We start from the raw sequence: 11283 nt of genomic DNA on the forward strand, positions 1-11283 counted from the left end.
CTCTGGATTACAAATGAAGGGCAGGAATGCAAGTGAGAGACATACAGAAAGTTGAGAAGCGAGTGGAAGTTGTTCTTTTAAGATCATGGGAAGGGACTCCGCAATAATGGGGAAGCAATCCTGCTCTTTTCCCTGGAAAACTTTGATGGTAGGAGAAGTCGAAAACATTTAACCCTAGAATTCAGAGATCTTTTATTTCCATCATGATTTATCCATCATATTGTAGTTATTTGGGGGAATAAATATGGCCATCTGTGACAAAGACCCCGCTAGTTTGTAGAAGCATACTTTGTATATTAATACTGGATATGGTATTGGTATTAAGCTTGGATATGGGGCTGAGTTTTATACTTAGGTACATGGAAGGGCAAAAAGGATGAGAAGAAGCGTTTTGTTGTGTATATGTAAAATTAAAGAGTAGGAGCACCAGTCAGAAATTCTCTGTTCTACTTCTCTTTTTCTATTTCAGAGAAGGTTGAATAAATATAAAAGAGCCCTGATTAGTTCAGAATAGGAAAGGTGGGCTGCAAAGTCAGCATGAGTCAGTGTTGAGTCACCATTCTGATGAAATAAAGCTCATGTTTGCCAAGGAGGAAGGGAAGAGAAGGGAATTCAAAGACTGCTGAAGAGAAAAACTCCTTCCCTGGACAAGAGTAAGTTATCAAAAAGCCTGGGCATGACTTTGGGTAAATCAGTTGTCCAAAGAGACCACTTGAGCCTGTTGAGCCAAGTAGATCCAGAGCAGAGGGACTCACTCCACAACCCCGGGGAGTGCATTAAAACTAGTTTCCACCTCAGACCTGCAGAATCCACTCTCCCCAAGGGGTTTCAGAAAGCTGTTTAAGAAGATCCCCAAGATGTTTACACTTCCTTAGAGACAGAAATCTCTGATTATCCAGCAGCCCATAGGAGCAAGAGACTATTTTAGCTCTTCTTTGACAAATGGCAAATATTGCCTCTTTTTTTTTTTTTTTTTTTTTTTGAGACGGAGTCTCGCTCTGTCGCCCAGGCTGGAGTGCAGTGGCCGGATCTCAGCTCACTGCAAGCTCCGTCTCCCGGGTTCACGCCATTCTCCTGCCTCAGCCTCCCGAGTAGCTGGGACTACAGGCGCCCGCCATCTTGCCCGGCTAGTTTTTTTTTTTGTATTTTAGTAGAGACGGGGTTTCACTGTGTTAGCCAGGATGGTCTCGATCTCCTGACCTCGTGATCCGCCCGTCTCGGCCTCCCACAGTGCTGGGATTACAGGCTTGAGCCACCGCGCCCGGCCAGATATTGCCTCTTTAGTACAGTTGGTTCTCAAGTGTTTGGATAGATAAATTGATCAGATCAAGTAGGAGTGGCCATGCAGGGTGACATAGTTTGGCTGTGTCCCCTGCCAAATCTCACCTTGAATTGTAATAATCCCCACGTGTCAAGAGCAGGGCCAGGTGGAGATAATTGAATCATGGGGGCAGTTCCCTTCATACTGTTCTCATGGTAAGGAATAAGTCTCACGAGATCTGATGGTTTTATAAATGGGAGTTCCCCTGCACATGCTCTGTTGTCTGCTGCCATGTAGGACGTACCTTTGCTCCTCCTTGTCTTCTGCTATGACGGTGAGGCCTCCCCAGCCATGTGGAACTGGGAGTCCATTAAACCTCTTTCTCATTTTAAATTGCCCAGTCTTTTTGGGTATTTCTTCATAGCAGCATGAAAATGAACGAATACACAGGGTGTAAATATAGTAGGGACTATTTTCAATATGAGCATGGTGTTTAGGGCAGTGCAGATGTCAGGCTGGGCAAAGCTGTTCTAGAGCAGCAGAGATCTAGGGGCAGGTCCCTGGGAAAGGAGAAAAAGAAGAGCACACACAAGACAAGCTTCTTGTGATCCATATTTTTGACATGGACTGAGGAAGGTGCTTGGGAACTGAGAAGTCAGAGCATTACAGAGGAGGGACCTTGTGGCATCAGATGCAGCTGTCTTGGGTTCCAGTTGTGATTTATTTTGCTGTTTCAGATCCTGGTTCTGCCAGAGCTTCAAGACATTGGGTCAATGACATCATCTCCCTGAGCCTCAGTTGCTGCTCTGCTTGATGGGAGCACTGAGGCAGACCACAGCCCCTCTGCCAGCCCCTCCTGGTTGACCAAAGCAGCATGGATACATGACCAGAAGTCCAGAGTTCGCATGGCTCAGGCAAATGACTTTTGGCCAGGAATGAGAGAGGAGGGAGGAGGAGGAAGTAGCAGTTTTACCACATTTACTGACAAGCTGTGTGATATTGAATGAGTGGCAATTGTAGTGCAGGAGTATGAATTTTCAACTGACTAGCCTGCAATGCCTTGAAAAATGGCTTTTAAATTTTTTTTCAGCCCAGCCCTCTTGTCAGAGAATTTTCAAACTGGAATCTTAGCTTAGGCAATTTGATGCTTCATTCTGCAGGTGAGAACCCTCAGGTACAGGTCTACCTGACACCAAAGCGCAAGAATTGCAATTCCAAATCCCTGAGCCCATGAACCTTTTTCCCCCTAGTTTTGTCTCAGCCAGCAGAACCAGCCATGGAGCTCGCTGGGTAACATTTGCTGTCTGGCTCACTGACTTTCTAGACTTTAGGGCATATTCACTTCGATACCTTGTACAAATTAATTTTGTTTCTAAAATAGGAGTGGTAAATAAGAATGACTAGGGGCAGTCCTGATTTTTATGCGCTAAACACTTATGGAAGTATTTACAGTTTTAGTCAAGGGTGGCAGGGTCTGGGGATGCGTTATGAGGGAGGGGAGAATGGATTTGCCGTAGCAACAGAAGTGAGCGTGTGACATGCTTCCCTTTGTTTCTGAGCTGCCGGAGCACTCAATGGGAAGGTGGAAGTGTATCCTACAATTCGCAAGTTGGGTTCTTTCCTCTTCACATTCTCCCTCTTTGTTTGGTCAAGTTGTTCACCTCTCACACTCAGGTTTCTGCACTGAGGACCCGGAGATCTGCAAAGCCTTCTTTCCTTTGCTGATACACTGGTGAACTGTGGGGACACACAGAGCCACGCCTCCCAGGGCTGGGGTACTAGTTTTCTAGGACTGAGTGGCTCAAGCAACACAACTGTGTTCTTTTGTAGTTCTGAAAGGCAGAAGCCTAAGATCGAGATGTCAGCAGAGCCACACTCCCTCTGAAGGCTCAAGGCAAGAATCCTTCCTTGCCTCCAGTAGCTTCTGCTGGTTGCTGGCTGTCCTTTGCATTCCTTGATGTGTGGATGTGTCACCCCAATCCCTGCCTTCATCATCATATAGCCTTATTCCCTGTGTGTTTCTGTGCATCTTTTCCTTTTCTTAGAAAGGGCGCATCCTAATCCAGTATGACCCATCTTAACAGAGCTAATTACATTTATAAAGATCCTACTTCCAAAGAAGGTCATGTTCTGAGGTTCCAGGTAGACATGGATTTGGTGGAGAGCAATATTCAACCCAGCACAGTTGGGGTTTTAGTGGTGCTTTTGGAGTGAGTCCATCAGCCTGTGTCCTATAGCTCTTGTATTTGTTCTATCCTGGATTAGAGGGGTTGACTCCAAATCTCTCCAGGCTCAGTCCCTATCCACCTCCTCTAAGTCCAGGCTCTTTGTTTCTTGCTGACCAAAACCTGTGGCATCACAAAGAACATTTAGAAGTGAGTGACTGGAATCTTGTCTGCTCCCACTTCCCCACAAAGAAGTCCATCTCCAATGTATTTTCCTCCTCTGTGCTCCACCTGCACCAACCATAGCTTCTTAACACCTGCACTTAAAACTATCCAGCGTTTTTCAAACTGGGTTTCCCACATTCACTCCTGGAGGCCTCTGCTCTGCCTTGAACACCTCTTCCCCATTTCTAGTGCTTCCACCACGATGACTCAAATTCTATGATGCATTCCTCTTTTCCCACCCACCTTGTGTTTCATCAGCATATTGCTCATGCTTCCGTTACAGCACTTGGCACACTCTGCCAAAATCTATTTTGGAATCTACTCCCTTTGGGCTCTCCATGTGTTTGTTGAGTGAATACTGTATGCCATTGGCTATTAAAATCACTGAAGACCAGAAAGAGAGCAGATATATGTCACTGTGCATTGGATGTAGCCTTAGTGGAGAACAAACACAGCGTGAGGCCATATGATTGTGAGGCGAACCTAGTCTAGGGTGGCTGGGGAAGACTTCACAGGGAGAGGAGGAGCAAACCACAGTGCTTAGGACATGTATGAAAGACTTTGCAGTTAAACAAGTAGGGCATGGGAATTTCTGGGGAAGGCAGGTCCAATCCCTACCTACCTGTGCTGCCTGGGGAACCCACGCACCTACCTAGAGCAGTCAGGAAGTTCTAGCCCCTCAGCCTCCATCATCTCTCTGATCTTTAAACCTTGACAGTGTGTTCCTGCTCCAAGCTCTTGCCCTTTCGGTTCTTTCTGCCTGGAACATCTTCCCTGAGTTCTTCAGGTGGCTTTGTACCTTTACAGCTCCCAGGCCTCAGCACAGCTATCACCTTTTCCAGACTCTCTGCTCACATGCAAGCACAAAACAACATCCCTCATTCCTGTACTTTCTGTCATATCACCCCATTTTATCTTTTTCTTAATACCATTCTCTGAAATTATCTTGTTCACTTATTTGTTTAGTTATGTTCTTTGTCCCTACCCACTAGAATATCAAGGTCCATGAACGGCCTTATCTGTGTTGTTCACTTTTGTGTCCCAAGTACCTAAAAGACAACCCAGCACCCAGCAGGCACCCAGTCGGTGTGGAATGAAAGAAGAAATAGCCTCCTTTGCTCTCCGACGCTAGGAGCGTAATGAGCAGAGCACTCTGTGATTTTCTTGCCCTTATCAAACATGGTCTTCGTTAATCCCTCACAAAGACACAGCACTCTTAACATTTATAGTACTCTCTCATCCATTTTCTCATTGAAGACTCTCAGCCTTCCAGGCAGGCCACGTATTATCAGCCGTGTTTTGTGGGGAAGACCTTCACATATCTGGCAGGTGGAACTGAAGCCTCCTAACCCAAGGCCAACCTCCCTCCATTACCCTCCCTCCCTCACTGCAAAAGGGCCCTCCCTGTCCATTACAGAGTCTCCACTTTGTAGCGTTGGACATAAGGAGATGGCTCAACTTCTCGATACACTGGGCTCTAGGTCAGATATTGATTCGAATGATGGCCACTAAGCCTTAAGTTGCACTTAGGAGTAACTGGAACAGTCTTGCTCTGCTCCTGCCTCTTAGCTTTTCCCTAGCAGACCTTGAGCCTGGTCCCAGCCCTCTCTTTGGTTTCAGAAGCTCTCTGATTCCACTGCACCTGACAGTGGCTTCCACAGAGGTGGTGCTTCCAGTTTCTGCAGGAATTAGGAGTTCTGGTGAGAGGTAGACGGGGGCATGGGCAACAGCTTTCATCCATTAGCTGTCATTCACACAGTGCTTTTGGAAGAGTCCTTCCTTAGAAGATGAAATGATCCACTTCTTGGGATTTCTCTTAAGAAAGTCATCCAAAATATAGAGCAATGCAGAATCTGGTTTTGAATAATTGGACACAGTCTAAATGTCCAACAATATGGGAATGGTTAAAAAATGAAGAGTGATCAACCCATGGAATGTTACCATTACAAATGCTGGATAGAAATATCTCATAATGGCCCGGGCGCGGTGGCTCAATCCTGTAATCCCAGCACTTTGGGAGGCCGAGACGGGCGGATCACGAGGTCAGGAGATCGAGACTATCCTGGCTAACACGGTGAAATCCCGTCTCTACTAAAAAATACAAAAAAAAAAACTAGCCGGGCGAGGTGGCGGGCGCCTGTAGTCCCAGCTACTCGGGAGACTGAGGCAGGAGAATGGCATAAACCCGGGAGGCGGAGCTTGCAGTGAGCTGAGATCTGGCCACTGCACTCCAGCCTGGGCGACAGAGCGAGACTCCGTCTCAAAAAAAAAAAAAAAAAGAAATATCTCATAATGACCTGGGAAAACTCTAAACATCAACAAAATGTTAAGTGACAAAGGCAGGATGCAAAATTGCAGGTGTACTCTAACAGCTATAACATAACAGAAAACAGCAGCTAAAGAAAGGCTGCAGAGAAAATATCCAGTTATATGAGAATGACTATATTATGGTGATAGGATTATGGGTGTGGTGTTTCTTTCTGTTTTTCTGATTTTTCCATTATGTAACATTTAAGTAATTTTTTAAAGGCATTGTTTAAATATTGCTTTTGTAACTCATAATTCAGCATGCTTTCAAAAATAAATATAATCAAAAAGGAAAAAGTTAAAATTTACTAGTATTTCCACCACTGGTAACACAGTAGCATATAGCTTCCGCGTTCTCTGTACATGCACACAACTCTCCATTTTCATAAACAAGAATGAAATCAGACTCTGCCTATAATTTATAGTCTAGATTTTACTCAGTGATATTTTATGAATGTTTTAACATGCCAATATTCTACCACAATCTTGCTGTAAATTCTGCTTAGTTTGCGTTGTATGAGTGTATCACTATCTAGTTTATCTTCCATTGTATGTTTAGATTATGTCCAATATTTGGATGTTACAAATGAAAATTGTAGATACTCTTGCTAACAAATTTGTCTCATACATTCTTGATTATTTAAGATAAAATTTTAAAGTGGGATTTTTGAGTGTTAGGGCATGCACATTTTTATGTTTATGTATATATATTTAATATATACTGTATATATAGTCAATATATATTTCTGTAAATTGTGTAGGAGAGAGCCTATTTTCCACACTCTTGCCAACAGATCAGTCATTATCATTTTTACACTTGGGCTCATTTAATAGCCATGAAAGTGTATGCTATTTAGATATCTTTCCACTGCAGTTTTTAAAGACCTGACTCAAATAGCTTAAGCAAAAGAGGTCAAGGGATGGAGGAAGGGAGAGTTTGATTGCTCACTGAACCACCAAGTCTCCCGGGTAGATCTTACTTTAAGTAGGATTTGAAACATTGCTGGAACCCATTTCGAGACTGGGCATCTTCTGAGTTGCGTTTCTCCTCCTTGTGTGGCATTATCTCAATATCTAGGCCTGAGAAGGGGGAGTCTAATAAAAACCTGAGAATTGAGTCTTGTTAGCCCAGGCTGGGCCTACAAAGAACATGTGACCAACAGTGAACCAGGCAGTGGAGTAGGCCCTGGAGTAAACTTCTCCTCTGAGGTCCAGGGGCAGAGTGAGGGTGCCATGGATCTATAGGCTATGGTGAGGAGAGGGCAGCTTCCTCAAAGCTAAAGCAGGGATGGCTATCAGCAAGAAAAGGCACAGGACGTTGGATGACTAAATGTAAAAGTATACTGTGATGTTGTGAAATACATATTTGGCCTTCATCCCCATTTCCTGACATACAGCTTCTGAAATTCTTGGAACTCTGCAGGGATAAGAGTGAGTGCCACATGGACGGGAACATGAGACAATACTGTGGACTGCTAGGGGAGAGGGTGGCAGGAGGGTGTGGGTTAAAAAACTACCTACTGGGGACTAGGCTCACTACCTGGGTATAATATACCCATGTAACAAACCTGCATTTGTATCCCTCATGTCTAAAATAAAAGTTAAAATGTTTAAAAAAAGAGAAAAAAGGGAATGTATTCTGTATGTTAACGAGATTACTACTGGCTGGGGGTCCCTAGATAGCTTCAGAACTGGGGCCAGTCACAGGAAAGGCCAAGGCAGGATTCGAGATTGGAACTTTCAGCTTCCCCCAAGGCTTCCAGGAATGAGAGAGCAGCTGAAGTTTGAGCTGATCACCAATGGCCAATGATTTCATCAATCATGAGTATAGTGAAGTTTCCGTAAAAACCTCAAAAGATCTGGGTTTAAAGAGCTTCTGAATAGCTGAACACATGGAGGTTTCTGGAGGGTGGTGCATGCCCAGAGAAGGCATAGAAACTTCACTCCCATTCCTCCATAATGGTGCCCTATTCATCTCTTCATCTGTATGCTTTGGGATATCCTTTATAGTAAATCAGTAAATCTGCGTGTTTCCCAAGTTCTGTGAACCACTCTAGCAAATTAATCAAACCTGAGGAGAAAGTCGTGGGAGCTCCGGATTTATAGCCAGTTGGTCAGAACTTGTGTTTATGACTGGCGTTAAAAGATGGGGGTAATCTTGGGGACTGAGCCTTTGACCTGTGGGATCTATGCTATCTCCAGGTGGATAGTGTCATAGTGTAATTGAATTAGAGGACAATCAGTTGCTATCCGCTGCAGAATCATCTGCAGACTTAGTTGTTGGTGAGAAAAAAGCCCCTACGCATCTGGAGTCACAAAAGTGTTCCGTGTGGTGAGGATAGTAGGAAGAACAGTTTGTTTTGCCCACTAATATACTATAAAGAAATGCATCATTTGAAAAGCTAACACCCTTAGGTCAGGTGCAGTGGCTTATGCCTTTAATCCCAGCACTTTGAGAGGCCGAGGTGGGAGGATTACTTGAGGTCAGGAATTCAAGGCCAGCCTGGCCAACATGGTAAAACCCCGTATCTACTAAAAATACAAAAAATTAGCTAGGTATGGTGGCACCTGCCTGTAATCCCAACTACTTGGGAGGCTGAGGCAGGAGAATTGCTTGAATCCAGGGGGCAGAGGTTGCAGTGAGCTGAGATCACACCACTGCACTCCAGCCTGGGTGACAGAGTGAGACTCCACCTCAAAAAAAAAAACAAAATTGGCTAACACCCAAACCCACATCAGATCATATTTGTGTAGTCCTAAAACACCTACAGTTTCAAATTGTGCGTGGGATGCCATCTTCAAGAAGAGCTCCAGGTTCCTGAATGGTTGTTCTCCTCCTCCTCTCTCCCCTCTCCAGCTTTTTTCTCTCATCCTCTCCTTACTGATAATTCCCTTTGACCTTGAACAAACTTTAATCTCCCTGAACATGTTTATCATCTGTAAAATAGGCTTATTAATCCTTACTTTAATCTAACTGACAGAATAGCCGTAAATCATACAAAATGACCGCATGCCTGGTAAAACCTTTCACCTCTCATGTTTGACTAGACATTTCCCACCAACTCCAGGAAGCAGACTTAGAGCATGTGACCACGATTTTCAGACTGCCTTTAGAGAAGCTCATTGTGTGCCCTTGGGAACAGAGCCTAGTTATCTGACACCCATTGTCCCTCTCTATCAAAAATGCTGTGGCCGGGCACAGTGGCTCACACCTGTAATCTCAGCACTTTGGGAGGCTAAAGCAGGTAGATCACCTGAGGTCAGGAATTCGAGACCAGCCTGGCCAATATGGTGAAACCCCGTCTCTACTAAAAATACAAAAATTAGCCAGGCATGGTGGCATGCACTGGTAGTTCCAGCTACTGGGGAGGCTGAGGCAGAAGAATCGCTTGAACCCGGGATGCGAAGGTTGCAGTGAGCCAAGATCATACCACTGCACTCCAGCCTGGGCAATGAAGCGAGACTCTGTCTCAAAAAAAAAAAGCTAGCAATTCTTGCCTTCAAATACATAATTTCAATGTAAAGAATAAAACCCTGTGCAAAAGAGAAGTAGATTAGGCCATGGATCAGTGAAGTCCTCATTTGTGGGATGGGTCCTGGTGGTACTTAATGTTTATCTTTCAGTGACTGCTGTCTGCCAACCACATGCCAGCACCATGAAGAATGCTTTCTTAGGGCTCTTATCAAGTGTGGTCCTTGGAGAAGAAACCCACAAAAGGGTGTAAATTTCCCTTATACCTGTACCCCCTGAGGGCTCTATGCCCTCACAAGCCTCCACTCATGAAATATTCTAGCTCAATTCTTCTTCCTGGTATCCTGCAGCATCTGCTCCAGGTGAGCAATTGCTTGTGTCCTCTCTCTCTTTGCAGGTGACTGTCTCTCCTGGGATTCTAGGCTAGTCCATTGGCCTCTGACCTCAGATCTTTGACTTACTAGAGAAAGTTCACCAGCTTGCCATTTGTTTGACTTCCTTTTGTTAAAAGGTCAGGAGAAATGCTTTTCCTAACTCTTTATATCCTGAGCAGAAACAAGAAGATCTGCTTTGGGTTGTTATTTGAAACCTCGCACCGACTATGGAAGGTAGGCACTATTTGTATCCTCTTTTTAAAAATGAGGAGACTGACTCAGAGTTGAGTTCAAATTCCCATACAACTTGAAAAGAGTAGAGCTGAGACTTGAATCCAAAGCCCAGTAACCACTTTGCAAAATGATTATTTACTTTGGTTTGTTTTCTGAGACCGAGTCTCACTCTGTTGCCCAGGCTGGAGTGTAGTGGCACTGTCTTGGCTCACTGCACTCTGCCTCCTGGGTTCAAGCAATTCTCCTGTCTCAGCCTCCCGAGTAGCTGGGATTACAGGCACATACCACCACACCTGGCTAATTTTTGTATTTTTAGTAGAGACGGGGTTTCACCATATTGGCCAGGCTGCTCTCAAACTCCTGACCTTAGGTAATCCAACCACCTCAGCCTCCCAAAGTGCTGGGATTACAGGCATTAGCCACTGTGCTTGGCTACAAAATGATCTTTCTAAGTGTGTCTTCGGGAATAGCATTCTTTTGAGTGACTAGACTGCAACTTCAATGGGGATGAGGCTGAACAGAATAGGAGAGGGCAGTTCATGAAAGATGATGATTTCTAGGTGAGGAAAGCTGTAGTCAGTCAAAGATTCCTGATCAGTGGGTGACCTGGCACTTAAGAGGAAGATTTGTGGCATCAGTGTAGAGGATGCATCAGAAAAGCCAAGACTGCAAGAATTTGAACTGAGCCTTAACGGAGGATTAAATTTTTAAATCATTTGGAACAAGAGAATCAACACTTGCCATGAGGGTGGAGAACTGGGTGTTGGAGAATCTGTGGGGTCTGATTTGTGCTTTTGAGAAGAAGGTGATGACACAAATGTATTCAGAATCAGGAAGAGGACCTGGTTTGGCAGCAGAAGGTGGACAATGAGCTGGGTTTTAGACAGATTGTGCTGCAAGTGTCCTACCCAGGGAAAAAAGTCTGACAGGTACCTGGAAAGGGGACCCCAGGACACTGAAGCAGATCACAGTCATGGGCTGTCCAAGGTGATCTCTAAGGCATTGTCTCTTGTCCATGTGCCTACGTATCACCAAGCAGGGTCTCCAGTTTTTGGAAAAGTGAAGTCAAATCAACAACTTAAATGGGAATTTTCAGGAGTTTTAATGTAGCATGCATGAAAAACAAGCAGATCTTTCCTTCTCTTTAATGCTAGAGCTCATCATGCAGTGACAATTTGAAATTTACGACTCAGACTTTTAACATGTTTCAAGGAGAACATTATCATTTGAAAACCTTGCAGAGAG

This window comes from Colobus angolensis, unplaced genomic scaffold (genome assembly GCF_000951035.1).
Source record: "Colobus angolensis palliatus isolate OR3802 unplaced genomic scaffold, Cang.pa_1.0 Scaffold284, whole genome shotgun sequence".
Lineage (NCBI taxonomy): Eukaryota > Metazoa > Chordata > Mammalia > Primates > Cercopithecidae > Colobus > Colobus angolensis.